The sequence below is a fragment of the Mirounga leonina genome, unplaced genomic scaffold (assembly GCF_011800145.1).
Source record: "Mirounga leonina isolate KUSES-001 unplaced genomic scaffold, KU_Mleo_1.0 Mir_180, whole genome shotgun sequence".
In the NCBI taxonomy this organism is placed as follows: domain Eukaryota; kingdom Metazoa; phylum Chordata; class Mammalia; order Carnivora; family Phocidae; genus Mirounga; species Mirounga leonina.
In genome coordinates this window covers 4,205,433-4,220,927 of record NW_023270469.1, presented here as the reverse complement: position 1 = coordinate 4,220,927, position 15,495 = coordinate 4,205,433, and the positions used below count along the sequence as shown (strand labels likewise).

The window sequence follows — 15,495 nt, the reverse complement described above, 5'->3', positions numbered from 1 at the left end:
AGGGTAGCTCAGCTATGCATGCGCTGAGACAATTAGAAAAATCTGTGCTGGCTTTTAAGACCATCACTTTTGCATGGGTTTTCTTTCTTTCATTGCAAAAACCTTACAGACTTTGTAGGGTCAGCATCCTGGCTTCCACATTTTCCTCGGGGCTACAAATACAAAAGAAAAGAAAGAAAAAAAATCCCACGTCAGCTGTAATTAGAGACGGGAATAAACCATAACCCCAAAACTTGCTGTTCTCAGCAAGGTGGTTGTCATTCTGAAGCAGGTGCCTTCACGGAATGAATATTTATCGAAAATGATATTTATAGAATCGGTGCTGAGCTCACGCATTGCCAAATCTCTGAAAAGAAGTTCCCAGGAATGTTTGAAAAATAAAGATGCTGAGCCAGTGACTGAGTGTAAAATGGAGCTCTTGAATGGTCTTTTTCAGGAACTAGGAGTCCCTCAGAGACAACTCCACTTAGGTCCCAGAAATCCAGCAAGAAAATGCTGGAAAAGCAATGTGACCTTAGCTGCCGGTGAGCAGGACACTGGTCTGATGGTTAAGGGTTTGGAACAGCCACTCACCCAAATCTGGGCTCAACCGAATCTCTCCTCAGCCTGTTTCCTCTTGCACAAAATGGGTACCTCCCACAGAGGAGTTGTTTGAGCATCACATGTGGAAAATACATGGAAAGAGATATAACAGCAGCTGGTATCTTATTTTATTTTATTTTTAAATATTTTATTTATTTATTTATTTATTTGGGGAGGGGGACACAAGCAAGGGGAGTGGGAGAGGGAGAAGCAGGTTTTCAGCTGAGCCGGGAGCCCGATGCGAGGCTCGATCCCAGAACCCTGAGATCGGGACCTGAGCTGAAGGCAGACGCTTAACCAACTGAGCCACCCAGGCACCCTATAAATGTATTTTCTCTTCCTTGTGATTTTTTTTTAAAGATTTTATTTATTTGAGAGAGAGAGAGAGAGAAAGACAGAGCATGAGCAGGGGGAAGGGGCAGAGGGAGAAGCAGGCTCCCCGCTGAGCAGAGAGCTCGATGTGGGGCTCAATCCCAGGACCCTGGGATCATGGCCTGAGCCGAAGGCAGACGCTTAATGAGTGAGCCACCCAGGTGCCCTTGCTTGTGATTTTCTTTTTTTTTTTTTTAAAGATTTTATTTATTTATTTGAGAGAGAGAGAATGAGAGACAGAGAGCAGGAGAGGGAGGAGGGTCAGAGGGAGAAGCAGACTCCCTGCCGAGCAGGGAGCCCGATGCGGGACTCGACCCCGGGACTCCAGGATCATGACCTGAGCCGAAGGCAGTCGCTTAACCAACTGAGCCACCCAGGCGCCCCAAAGTTTTTCAAGCAGTAATTTTACCTGGAAATTTGAATACTTTCAGGTTCATCTAAGATTGTTTTCTGAGCCACTTATTTCGGGCTGGAGAAGGAAAACCATCACACCGGGGAGATCCACAGGGAGGAAGAAATTAATGTGGACAATATGCAAATAAAAAGCCACAATTGTCTGCAGCATGAAGTTAAAGTGAGCCTCCCTTCGGCACGAAGCAGCCCATAACCGCAGCTTGCAGCCAGTAAAAACACTGTGTGAGTTACTTAACAGCGAATATTCCATTTAATTCAAGAAGTACAATACGTCAAAAATTAAATATTAAATAGAATTACAATTAAATACATTTAAAAAACCAGTTCCCGGGGCGCCTGGGTGGCTTAGTCGTTGGGCGCCTGCCTTCGGCTCAGGTCATGATCCCAGGGTCCTGGGATCGAGCCCCGCATCGGGCTCCCTGCTCGGCGGGAAGCCTGCTTCTCCCTCTCCCACTCCCCCTGCTTGTGTTCCCTCTCTCGCTGTGTCTCTCTCTGTCAAATAAATAAAATCTTAAAAAAAAAAAAAAAACCAGTTCCCTTTTTGGACATTTAATAAACAGAGGAAAAGGCAGACAAAATAGCAGAGAAGAGAGAAAGGGAAACAGGAAAAACAGGGAAAAAGGGAAGACAGAGAACTTCAGAAAGACAAGGAGGCTTTCTTATCCTGTAAATCAGGACTCCGGTCAATCAGCTAATTATGGGGCTAACAAGTCAGCTGTCTCAGGAAGCCCCCTTAAATGCACCCCTTCCATGTGGATTTCATACGACCTGAGATGTCTGAGCAGACATTCTTTCCTGGGCCATGGGCTGGTGACACGGTCCTGTGGCATCTCCCCGTTCTCCCGCACAGATCACACTATTACCCATCCGCTACAGTTTCCCGTTTCCTGTTCTTTGCCGCAGCTGGAGAAACTAAGGATGCTTTCTGAGCAACCTGTTGGACAATTGTGCCCTTTCCCTCTGGCTCACACTCCCTCCCACCTTGCCTTCCCGGGTTCCACAGCTAATTCGGTGTCACCCGGCCCCAGACTTCAAGTCTTCCCAGATTTCATAGAGACCCTGTTCATTCCTTCTTGTTACCCTCATGTTCCCACAGTGTATGTAACACTTAATTAAATCCATTAATGACAATGATAAACACAACCGCCAGGAACAAGTTTGGGCACAAACCCAGCAGACCCTAGATGAGCGTGTAGGCCAGTTGGTGGGGGAAGGAGGGCATAGGGGCCGGGCTGAGGGTGCTGATGTGTTCCATACATGAGACGGGACGTGTCTGCTAACCTAGTGAGTCAAGTACGTGGAAGCTGGCTCAGAGAGCATCTTAAAAGACACGTGTTTAAAATTAAAATTAATTAGACATTAGAAGTTAGGGGCCTTTTATGCATTAGCTCATTTTGTTTGGTCATCCATTCCTTTTTTCATTCAATAAATATTCCTTCTGTGACCTGATAATACTAGACACAATGCTTAACGCAGGCTGATTGGCAGGGTCGGTATTACCGTGTCCTTGTTATTGATGGGGAGACTGGGACTCAGCCATTTGTCCTTTGTCCCTTGTGCGGCCAGTCAAAAGTGCCAGGCTTCAAAACCAGATCCCATGAGCTTCCTGCTATGTAATGCTGTGGGTTCAGATTTGTCTTCCCGTTCGACCACAAATTCAGATCCTCCACGTTGACAGTATGAGGCAGAAAACAGACAACTCTTAAAGCCACTTCGGAAAACGACAACTGGCCAGAAAGGCAAATTTTCCCAGGGTAGGGAACCAGAGTGCTGACAGCAAACAGAAGGCATATCAGATGGAATTCTGAAGAGAATTTCATTAAGGGGGAACCAAGTTAGAACTAGCAAGGGCTATTGAGGCACCCGGAGCTAGCAAGAATGGAGCTCTCCCCCCGCCCCCCCGAGCCTGGAGACTCGGGGCAGGAAGGAGCATTCCCCAGGGTCTGGGGGGCTGGAGCCAAGGAGTGAGCATTGCGAAGCCTCCTCCTTGACCAGACAATAGTCAGGCTCTTCCTTGACCTCAGCTCCCATTCTGTCTTTGGCCTGCCAAGCCCAGTTTTAGCAAAGAATCCTGCTAAGTCAGTTTAGGGAGATTCCCCGACCCTTGGTATCTGACCAAATTCCCCATCCCCCACCTTGACGTCTTCAGCAAGAACCTCCCACCCTGATGGCTCTTCTAGCAGTTTTCCACCCACCACCCCCATCCAGTTGTAAACCCTCAGCTGTCTCTACTATATTTGGAGGTGAGCTCAGAGTCTCTCTTATTGCCATCGCCTTTTTTTTTTTAAACATTGGGTAAAATTGTGGGTTTTTTTTTTTAATTTTTTTATTCTTATGTTAATCCCCTTACATTACAACATTAGTTTTAGATGAAGTGTTCCATGATTCATTGTTTGTGCACAACACCCAGTGCTCCATGCAGAATGTGCCCTCCTAAATATCCACCACCAGGCTAACCCATCCTCCCACCTCCCTCCCCAAAATTGTGGTTTTTAAAAATAGTTATTTATTTATATAGAGAGAGAGAGCAGCAGGGAAGGGGTGGAGGAAGAGGGAGAGAGAGAATCCTAAGCAGACTCTCACGCCCAGCGTGGAGTCCGATGCAGGGCTAGTCTCATGACCGAAATCAAGAGTTGGACGTTCAACTGACTGAGCCACCCAGGCGCCCCTCCTGTTGCCATAGTCTTAAAACAAGCCTACCTTGCATCTTTAAAGAGTGTCAGAATGATTTCTTTTTGATAGGATGCCTGGCAGGAGCTGTGGTCATGGAAGGGAGTAGCCACGGATGGACCCTCAGCCAGAGCATGGAGCATGCAGGGAAAGAAATGTCCCAATCTCGGGCACCTGGGTGGCTCAGTTGGTTAAGCGACTGCCTTCGGCTCAGGTCATGATCCTGGAGTCCTGGGATCGAGTCCCACATCGGGCTCCCTGCTCAGCAGGGAGTCTGCTTCTCCCTCTGACCCTCCCCCCTCTCATGCTCTCTCTATCTCATTCTCTCTCTCAAATAAATAAAATTAAAAAAAAAAAGAAATGTCCCAACCTGTCCCCTCCCGCCTCCCATTGGCTGAAGCCAACAAGAAGCCCTAGGGGAGGGAGCCCAGGTGATGTCCACCAATGTCAAACTTCTGGGATCTGGAGAGACTGGGGAATGGAGCTGGGGGATGAGCAAACAGGGAATAACCAGCCCACCCTGCTTGCCAACGGGTGGCATAATTGATGGGGTCAGAATTCTTTTTGCCCTTACAATGTTGAGAAATCTCTGAGATGAATACAAGAGGAAGCGGCAGGGGCAGGAGGAGGACGTGGCAGCCAGGGCAGTACGGGGGTCAGAGGGAGTGTGCAGGGGACAGGGACCCGGCCAGCCAAATCTCTGGATGCCTAGGAGGTGACCAGAAAAAGAACTTTGCCCCAGATTGAAGGTCAAGAAGGCAGATGAGAGGTGTGGCAGATAGACGTGACTCCAAAGCTCTCATCCCATTCAAGAAAATCCCAACAAGGGGTGACTGTGGCCCTCAATCTGCTAGATGACAAATGGTCACTTGAGGTACACACCCTTCACATCCTCTCCCCGACCTCTCACTCATGCCCCTGGCAGTTCTGAGCCCCAAAGACCTCACCAGCTTTGTAAAAGCAAAATGATGGGGACACCCAGCCAAGGCCACCTACATCTTGCCTTTGGCCCCCAGACCTCTCAGACACCATGGCGTGCAACACCGCGGAGCCCTTGGGAGACTCACACAGGCACCACCCAGTAGCTGGCGATGGGGTTCACAACCCTGGGCTACCCTTGACCAGTGGGGTGCAGGAACCCATACACAAATGTATCCCCCTTTTGTCTCCTGGGTGGACAGTTCTGAAATTCATTACATGGGCTCCCCAGAGGCCCCATGGGCTCAACCACGCAGTCACCCCTGCGTTGGCCAGCTTGAGGGTATATCCCTCTGATTCCCTGTTCCACACCCCCATCCTGCATTCCTACTTCCTGGAATCGCATGTATTACATAACTTGGAAGAGAAAAATACGAAGCTTTCCAGTTGAGCTCAGCCTTCCGGGAACCAACCACATGGGAACGGCCTGGCCTTGAGTACACAGACTCATAATCCAAGATTCCCTATCAAAAAATATCCCCAAAAACGCTGGCCCTCGTGAGTCTGAGGGATTAAAATCACAATGGATTCCATATTAGTTAGGACTCAGTTGTTGCAAGTGACAGAACCAGAAATCACACTGACTTAAGCCAATAGTTTGGGGAGAAAAAAAGATGGGGAATGTACCGGCACAGTGTAACCATCGCATGCAGATAACTTCGAGCTTACATCCTCCCCCAGTTAGCAACAAAGAAGAGAGGACTTCTCGCTCCTGGCAACTGTATAAAAATGCCAGGGAACGATTCTGATTGGCCCTGCTTGGAGGACAGGCCCACCCTTTCAGCCAATCACTGAAGCCAACGAATCGTTGGCTCTGATTGGCTAAATATGGGTCTATGCCCACGCTTGGGGGGCGGGGGCGGTTCTCAGACTGGCAACTTCAATAGAAGCTTCTGGAAAGGACTTTGGGCAGGAATAGTTTCCTAAAGGAAGGTGGTCCATCCATATTGCGCCGGCCTCACTCCCCCTGTTGGTGGTATCTGCAGCCCTGGGTCGGAGGGCTTTGCCTTAGATCGGCGGGAGATGTTGTGTCCTCCGCCCAGCGGGCTGGAAGTGCGGACCCCTGAGCAGCTGTCAGCCAATACACGCCAGGAATGTTGTGTAAGTACCCTGCCTGCCCCACTCCTTAGGTGTGTGGTCTCCACTATTTCCGAGAGTTCCCTGTGTATAAAGCTCCCGCCACCCTCGGAAGCGGCTGGCTTCCCTTTGCTGCCTTGCTTCCTCCTCCTGATCAGTGTTTCTGCACTTTCCAAATTCACTACTTGAACTTGAATCCTAGCCTCAAGGTCTGCGTCTGGGGAAAGCCAGACTAAGGTGGAAAGGATTGGTAAGGGCAGGGCTATCACTTTACGAGGACAAAACAACAGGTGTCAACAGACTTGTTCATCTGTAGCATCTTAGGTCAGGTGTCTAACAAGCAGATCTTGAGACCTGAACTCTCTACAGTGGTTTATGAAGGGAGAGCTCTCCGGAGAAACCTGTAAGGAACAGAAGAAGCAGGACAGGGCAGGAGAAAGCCCAGCAAAGGGTGCTCTCAGCTTAATCCCAGAAAGAGCTCTGGGATTCGGGAGCTTGACTAGAACCACAAAATCGTCCCCTCCACCTTGAGGCAAGAGGGCCATATATTTATACTCTGACACTGGTCAGCCATTGACATTGGCTGCAGGCTGTCCTCAAGGGGAGGAGGCCGAAAGCCCCCAGGCATCCAGGGTAGGAGCCTCAGATACTCACAAGGGGCAGGATTGGGGGGGGGGGGGGGCAGCTGGGCAGCATCTTCTACTCATGAATTGCAGCTTGGACGAAAAGGAGCCTCAAACCTGCTAAAACTTGACACAGACAACAAATATATACTGAGTGTGACCAAAAAAAAAAAAAAAGTTACCTGAGCTTTTCCTTCTCGAAGTTCATGGTGCACTTGTGGAATTTAAAATAAAGCTGCCTCAATCACCCAGTGCCAGTGCTGACGGGTTTCTGTTTTCGCGGAGACCCTGTTTCCTGCTGTTCCCTGCAGGTCGGGTGCCCATTGTTCCAGCCAGGTCCGGTTTTTGCTGGACTCACCTGCTGCTTCATCCCCCCAGTCTTTGTACCAGCTATCTCCTCTGCGTGGGATACCCCTCCTCCTTCACCTGCCTACTGATCCCCCATTTATCCTTGCAAATAGCTCAGATGTCAATCCCCAATCGCTATGTGTCATGAGCAGGTAAGCTTTATCTCAGGGGTGCCAGGAAAGTTTAGTATTTGAAAAAAAATTTTTTTTAGTTCATGAAATGTACCATGCCAACAAAAAAGAAAACTCTCTGGAGACCCTGAGATGTACGTGTGACGGACAATAGCAGTGCTGGTATTGCATACTTAACTGCCGTGTCCCAGGCACCGTGCTAAGCCCTCTACGTGCAATATCTCGCTAAATCCTCCCTGAGACTCAGACCCTCACTGGTAGGCTCTGTTGTAAACCCCATTTCACAGAGGAGAAAAGCAAGGCACAGAGAGTCTTGGTAATTCACCCAAGTCACACAGCTGGTAAATGGTAGACACAAGAGTTGAACTCCGAGGTTTATACCAGGTATCATTACTACACGCTGTGCTGAATGAATGATTGAATGGACCAGCAAAACCAAACCGACCTAGGATCCAGAGAGAGGACAGCCCTGCTGCGTCAGGCAGGGCCATCCGGGTCAGTCTGTGCAGTGGAGGACAAAGGGACCAGGACAGACAGCTCAGAGGGTCTGGCTGGAGGCTGTAGTCCAGAATGTGCATCCTCCCTGCCCCCCACCTGGTGAGGCAGACTCCAGGGACCCAGCGTTCCTCCCTCCCCTGGGTCCCCGCAACACAGGGCCACCTCCACCCTCCCCTTATCTTACCCATATTGCAATTGCATGTTCACGTGTCTGTCTCTCCCACTTCAGATGCGGGCTGGGCTTCACTCAAGACCTTTTTGTCCAGGACTGATTTGCCTGGCTTAGAAACAATCCACTTTTCTCGAACAAAAAAGAAGAACAGGATTCGAGACCCCAGGAGCCCTGTGCAAATAAGGCCAGACCCCGCTCCAGGAGGCAGAAAAGGAAGAAGCTTGTTGCTGGCAGGAGGTCAGAGCAGGACCAGCTGCTTGGCTGACAAGGTAATGACCAGACACTTACTCTTTCTCCTAAGTGGGGGCAGGCCTGGGCCTGGAGTGTGAGCTTCCACAGGACCTAAGGGGTCCCCGCATCAGGGTTGGGGGGGGCAGGCAGCTTGTAGAAGAATGCAGAGGTGATTTTGAACAGGGTGATGTGAGTTCTGAGAGAATGTGTCTGAGAGTGCTGCCTGATGCTCTATTCCGAGAATCCCATAGGTACTTCTGGGTTCAGTGGAAAGTGTGCTGTGATTGATTAGCAATGTCTGCACTGGGTATAGGATAAGAAGTGGAGGCCTGAATGCTATGTGTTTATCCATCCCAGTTAGCAGGGCCGTGGGAGAAGGGAGCTGAGCAGATTACTAGCAGTAATAGCAGCTACCACCTATTAAGCACTTAGAATGTTCCAGGAATCATGTAAAGTGCTTTTCCTGCTCTATTTCATTTGATTCTCAAACCAACTCCAAGAGATAAATGCTGGTTTTGCCCCCCTTTAGAAGATCAGTTCCATGGGGCAGCTGGGAGGCTCAGTCTGTTGTGCGTCCAACTCTTGGTTTCTTAGTCATGATCTTGGGGTCATGAGATTGAGCCCTGCATCTGCATCAGGCTCTGCTGCTGGGTGTGGAGCCTGCTTGAGATTCTCTCTTCCTCCACTCCTCCCCGCTCTCTCTCTCAAAAAAAAAAGGTCAGTTCCATGAGGGCCATGATTTTATTTATCTGTGTTGTTTAGTGCTGTATCCCCAGCCCCTCGCAGAATACCCGGCAGGCACTCAATTAAGCATTTGCTGTGGAGTGGATTAACTCCCATTTCGCAGGTAAGGAGACAGAGCCCCAGAGCAGTAAGTAACTTGCTCCAAGTCATGCAGCTAGTAAGTGCTAGGAAGCCAGTAAGTCATGCAGCTAGGACTGCATCTCTTGTAGAACTTTCTGAGATGCCGGAAATGTCCTGTAACCTCTGCTGCCCATGACCACAGCCACTAGGGCGTGTGCCTGTGACGGACTTGAACTGTGGCTCAAGCAGCTAAGAAACTGAATTTTTAATTTTATGTAAACCTAGCTAATTGAAATTGAAATGCCCACGTGGGGCTGCTGGTGACGGTTTGGGCACAACACGGTTCTAGAGCCTGACGGCTTGCCTGCCTCCCCTACACTGATCCCCGATGCCGGATTCAGAATGGGGTCCAGGTTCTCTGCAGACACGCAGGAATACACTGGGACGTTGTCCGTGATCATTCCACCAGGGAGGGCAGGGGTGTAACCAACGAGCGGACCTACGAGCAACTAACTGCATTCGTGCTCTTCTGGCCGCAACAATTCTGGGCAGGCTTTTTTCCGTGTTGTCTAATTCTGCACATGAGAAGTCTGAAGATTCCAGAGTAGGATACGGCACCCTCAGGGTTACCTGCTGGCCTTGGACCCAAACCAGGTTCGCAAACCTGAAGTCCCAGGCATTTCATGTTAACCGTTGGCAGGAAGAGAAGCACATGGTCTGTCTGGCGGGCCACAGAGGAGTCAGGCTGTGGGCAAGGCCAGTTGAGTTAGGGGCCTCCGTGGTAAGCGACAAGACCCAAGACGGAGCCCGGCTCCAGGTGAAACCGTGATCCGCAGGGAGCTTCCTGGACATCTTCTCTGGGACACCTGCTTCCCCCGCCGCCCTGTCGCTACCTCTGTCCGGGGGCTGGTATCTTTCTTCCCCTCTAGTCACAGCATGATCTTGAGAAGGCGCCCTAAGCTGATGAACGCTAAGGTGTCCATGACTAATAGGAAGTGTCTGCTTCCCGACACTTCGTATTTTGATGGGAAGCAGGGGCTTCAGCCAAGAACTGCTCTCTGGCCCGCAGAGGGTCAGGCATCCTCAGCAAAAGCTCATATGCATGCAGCTGTATGTGGCAGGCACCACGGGAAGTGGTGGTCATGCATGACGTCATTTAACAAGTGCCACCCCATTTGGAGATGGGGAAACTGAGGCACGCTGAAGCTAAGTAGCTGGTCCAGTTCGCAGCTGGGGGGCAGAAGCCAGGCCAGGGCTCAGACCCAGGCAGAGCTGGGGAGAAAAGCGATGGGGATGAGAGGGAAGGAGGAAGGCGCAAGTGCCAATCGCAGGGAGGCGTTTTTTCTTTAATCTGAGATGAGGGTCTGAGGATCCACGGACTGGGGCCAGTCTCCTGCTGAGGCTCTAACCACACGGGCCTGATCCTCCAAAGGCATCTGTTGCTTCTTGTCCTCGGGTCTAAATGGTTACAAACTTACAAGAGTGAGCAGGCCAAGAATTCCGCTTGACTTCGTGATCCTGGTTGGCCCCTGGGCCTGCTCCTTTATGCCGGGCTGCAATTTTTCTAGATTACTCAGCCTTTGGGAGGGAAGCTGGGCCAAGGACAAACCCTTGGTGAGAAGAACAGACTGTTTAGAGAACAGGCCCACCTCCTCCGCCCTCCCGCCTCCTCCAGGAGGCTGGGGAGCCTGCAAACTCCCTGCGGGGGGGCAGGGCTGGCTGCACGGAGCGGTCCTCACGGTCTGCCCCCCGCCAAGCCCAGCTGCTCTCTGGGAGCCTGGCTGGCAGCTCACTGACACCCTTCCCTGCCTCCCCTCCTTATGGGCTGTGACCTCCTGGGCACCAGAAGGTCAGCACCAACTCGGGAGCTGCAAAGGAAAGCAGCTTGCAGCCCTTCCAGAGAAACTTCTAACGCGCTGGTTAAGTCTGGGCGCTGGCCCACCCACGATGGCGCGGGGTCTTGTCCTGGTTCCTGCACTTACCGTCTGCGTGGTACTCGATCGATGTGCTATGCAGTCCTGCAGAGCCTCTGCTTCCTCATCTGTAAAGTGGGGAGAACAGTAGCACAGACCCTGAAGGCCGCCACAAGGATGACGTGGGCCACCGAGGGAGTGTGGCACAGGGCCTGTGTGTGACCTGCCCTTCACCTGGGCCTCCCTTGCCTATGCCCCTCGCCTGCCCTTTTTTTGCCCGTCTGTGGATCCAGATGACGTTCTTTACCAGGGGCACTCTGCTGTGACGTGTCTTTGAACTAAAGTATTGAGAGAATAGAAATAACACAAGCCTCATGTGTCCCTCTTTGGTGACAGTCCCACCTGCCCCATCTGGCCGGCAGTGTCCAAGAGCTCCACACTCAGGCCCCGCACTTGGGGTTTAACGCTCTGAGATGGTTGTCTGGAAATTCTTAATAATTCTATTTTGGGGGTTTGGATTGTGTAAGCGAGGCCGGGTGGGACAGTGGAGCGCGTGCGGGTGGCCTTGGGTCACAGGTTTACATCGCTGTCGCTCAGTGGGGGCTTGGGCACAGGTGCAGGAAGGCTTAGAGCCAAGCCTCTGGGCCCTGCCCACCAGATTACATGGCCCCAGGTGCTGTGAGGGTCTGCACGTGCCCCACAAGTATCCCCCCAGGGCACACGACACGAAACAGCCAATAAAAAGCACCAGGACAGATCAGAGACTGCAAAGAAAGGAAATAGCTTTTTCCTACTTTCTGAACAAGGGGCCCCACATTTTCACTTTGCCCTGGGCCCTGCAAATGATGGAGCTGGCCGTGGTTCCACCTGGTGCCCGAATCTCAGAAGTGTCAGGGTGCTGAGCTGCTGTCAGGGGGTACCCACTAGGACAGCCTTTGGGGGGTTGATTAGAGCCTTACCAACACGTACTCCCCTGGCCCAGCAACTCCGCTTTATCATTAGGGACGTGCACAAAGGTGTGTGTATAAGAATGTTCACCTGGCGTTATTTCTAACAGCACAAGCAGCCAGATGCCCCATAGGGAGGGAGGGTCAAGTGCACAATGAAGATGGAGGACTTGGATGCCACTGTTGGAAGCATATCGCAGAAGAGAACTTACCAGCATGAGAAAAACAACTGATATTTGCAAAAGAGGAAAAAAGGCAGTTAGCAAAGGGCCTGTATCACATGACTTCATTTGCATAGCTGCGTGGGGAATTTATGCATGGGGAACATACTGGGCTGATTTACACGTAAGTACTGAGAGCTGTTCTCCTGGGGTGGGCGATTTTTTTCCCCGTTCATGGGTGTCTGTGTTTCCAACTTCCATGCACAGAGTGCACCTCACTTTTCCCATGGCACAGAGGCATGATGGTGCAGAGGGCAAGGTTAGTTTCGACCTGTGGACTATGAAGCCCGCGTGCCTGGGTTCAAAATCCAGCTCTGCTCCCTACAAGCTCTGTGACCTTGGGCAAGCGATTTAACTTTTCTGGGCCTCAGTTTCCCCATCTTAAACAGGGAAAGTAATACTACCTCCCTCAAAGAGGCAGGGAGACGAGTAAATAAGTGCAGGGAGCTTAGAGCAATGCCTAGCACATAGTAAGCTGTAGCTAGTGTGGTTATTATCGTAAAGAAATTATATAAGAGAAAAATCTGGAGACACAACAATATTAACAATGATTATTTTTGGATGGTGCAGAAGTGAGTGGTTTATTTTTCCTTTTGGACTTGTCCGTCTTTCCCAAGTTAAGCGTGCACTTCTTTTATAACTTGAGAGAAAATATTAAAGAAAAAAACGTGAAAAGGTCGTGAGCTAAGTGTTGGGGAAAACAGGATGAATTCAAGTTAGCCACATTTGCATGCTTTTCAGGCCAAGATCACGAGTGGAATCTGGAGCTCATCCCAGGCCCTTATTCCAGACCTCCCATCATGTTGTGTACCTTCTCATTCATAAAGGATCCAACAGCTGGTGGACAGATGCCAATGCCAAATGATAGGCTCTCACAATGAATAGCTATAGCTAAATCTCTCAGATATATATCCATATACATGTAGAGATACATACATATATCTAACTACCTGTATTATATCTCTCCATCTATCTACTATGTATGTAATATGTATATATAGAGAGAGGGAATCTTTAACTACAGTTATAAAAAAGAATACTTCCCACCCATAGCCCCCGAATATAACCCTAACATGAGACTGACCGTGATAGAGTAATTGCTCATTTACTTGTTTGCCTCCCTCCCTAAAATTCCTGAAAATGTCTTCTTTCTTTTTTTTAAAAGATTTTATTTATTTATTTGGTAGAGAGAGTGAGAGAGCACAAGCAGGGGGAACAGTAGAGGGAGAGGGAGAAGCTGGCTCCCTGCCAAGCAGGGAGCCCGATGTGGGGCTCGATCCCAGGACCCTGGGATCATGACCTGAGCCGAAGGCAGACGCTTAACCATCTGAGCCACCCAGGCGCCCCTGAAAATGTCTTCTTTCTATCCCTGGCATGTACCACAGCGCCCAGCACATAGTAGAAGTTCCCTAAAAGTCTGCTGAATGAATGAATGAATGAATGAATGCGTTCAAGTAATAGCATATATTCATGCGTCAAGATACAGACATAGAATGAGATGTGGGATTAGCTGTTTTACAGTGGAGATGGGTCAAGGGAGGGCCAAAGATGAGCAAGTAAGGCTTAGAGTAAAGATGATGCCGGAGTAAAGTATTGACAGGTGACTGTGTGCTTGTCCCCACAGAAAAGGGAAGAGAGGTGAAGAAACAGTGAGAATAGCATTCAAAGGATCCTCTAGGTGGTTCCAGGGTTAGTTTTACCCTAATTCCTTTTAAATTAAAAAGATACTTTCTATACTTTTGTTTCTCAACAAATTAATGATATTTGGGGGGCCTGGGTGGCTCAGTTGTTAAGCGTCTGCCTTCAGCTCAGGTCATGATCCCAGCGTCCTGGGATCGAGCCCCACATCGAGCCCCACATTGGGCTCCCCACTCCATGGGAAGCCTGCTTCTCCCTCTCCCACTCTCCCTGCTTGTGTTCCCTCTCTTGCTGTGTCTCTCTCTGTCAAATAAACAAAATCTCCAAAAAAAAAAAAAAAAACCAAATTAATGATATTTAATACAAATCCCAATTATCAAAAGTAATTTCTTTTCAAGTCCCATAAATGTAATGCTTTTCAGAAAGAAGCAGGGTGTGAATGTGCAGTGGGCTGAACTAGGGAGGGAAGGGCAGGCTGGCTCTACTCTCAGTTGACCCCATTCACAGGTGAGGAAACAGGCTCAGGATGTGACATGCACTCAGGAGAAAGTGAGAGAGCTTACCCAAGCCAATCTGCCCCTCCTGTAGGCATGAGACCTGCAGTCAAGCTGTCACGGCTGCACCTTTACTTTGCATTTTGCCACCCATCCCCCTCCCCCCACACTTCAGGGCAGGCAGCCTCTGGGGAGAAATGCATGGTGAGGGTGGGACAGGGCCTGGACCCAGGCTGCTCAGGGACCACATGGTTCCTCGCTGGGAATTATCTGATGGAAGGGGCCTGAGTGGAGTGTTGTGTCTAGCACAGAAAAAACAAAGACAAGCCTTGAGTATTTGCCTGGTCATGCTGACTCCCCATCCCTATTTTTCTTTTCTGTCCTGGCCCACCTTCAGTGGCTGGATCTAGCCTTGCTTTATGCAGCCCTGAATGATGCTCTGAATCCTTTCCGGAGAAGGCAGGGAGTAGAAAAACAAGGAGAGAGAGGTGTTTTTTGTTTGTTTTTTTGTTTTTGTAACAGCTTTATTGAGATACAATTCACGTATCGTAAGTTTGCCCTTTTAACTTGTACAATTCAATGGGTTTTGGTATATTCAAGTTGTGCAACCATCATTATCATCTAATTGTAGAACATTTGTATCACCCAAGAAGAAATCCCTTATATTTAAACAGTCACCTCCATATCCCCCAACTCCCCAGACCTAGGCAACCACCAGCCTACTTTGTCTCTGTGGACTTGGCTTTTCTGGACACTTCATATAACTAAAATCATACAATCTGTGTCTTTTTTGTGCCTGACTTCTTTCACTGAGCCTAATGCTTTCCAGGTTCATCCATGCTGTAGCATGACATAAGTTTGACAATTCATAGATTGGTGGGTGATGCTTAAATTCATTCGTTCCACAAATACTTACTGATTACTGAGCACCTACCGTGTACTAGTCCTGGGGGCCCAGCCAGGAATAAAACCAACAGTGAACTGTTTCCTGGAAGGTTTCTAGTGGGGAAGAGAGACAATAAGCCAAATGAATAAGAAAGTGATTTGTAATATTCGACGGTGCTAAGAGCTAAGTGAAGCGCAAAGCTGGAAGTGGCCAGAGCGGGGGATGGGGGCGTGGGGGGCTGTCCTTACCTAGAGGGGCCAGCGGAGGCCTCACCTTAGGGTGAGCGCAGCGTACTGGTGAGCTAAGACTTGGAAGGAAGTGAGGGAGCCAGGAGGCTGCCGCGATGACCCCTGGCAGTACTCGGGTCGGTACCTAAGGGCTGTGCCAGGGACGGTGGCGGACCCCAGCGGGCGTTTCCAGGTGCGAGGCTGGGGCCCCCGCGCACGCGGGAGCGAGTTGGGCGACGGGGGTCTGTGGCGGACGTGGGCGCCCCCCC

The 15,495-nt window shown here is 50.0% G+C and overlaps 1 long non-coding RNA gene across 1 annotated transcript; it reads right to left on the bottom strand.

The window, feature by feature from the left end:
• Nucleotides 1-8,784: 8,784 nt before the first annotated feature.
• LOC118023847 lies at nucleotides 8,785-15,460 on the bottom strand. Its single transcript, XR_004682914.1, has 4 exons — nucleotides 15,248-15,460; nucleotides 15,048-15,112; nucleotides 10,883-10,941; nucleotides 8,785-10,358 (listed from the first exon to the last, which is right to left on the bottom strand). It is a non-coding gene; the product is annotated as an uncharacterized LOC118023847 (long non-coding RNA).
• Between the last annotated feature and the right edge of the window lie 35 nt (nucleotides 15,461-15,495).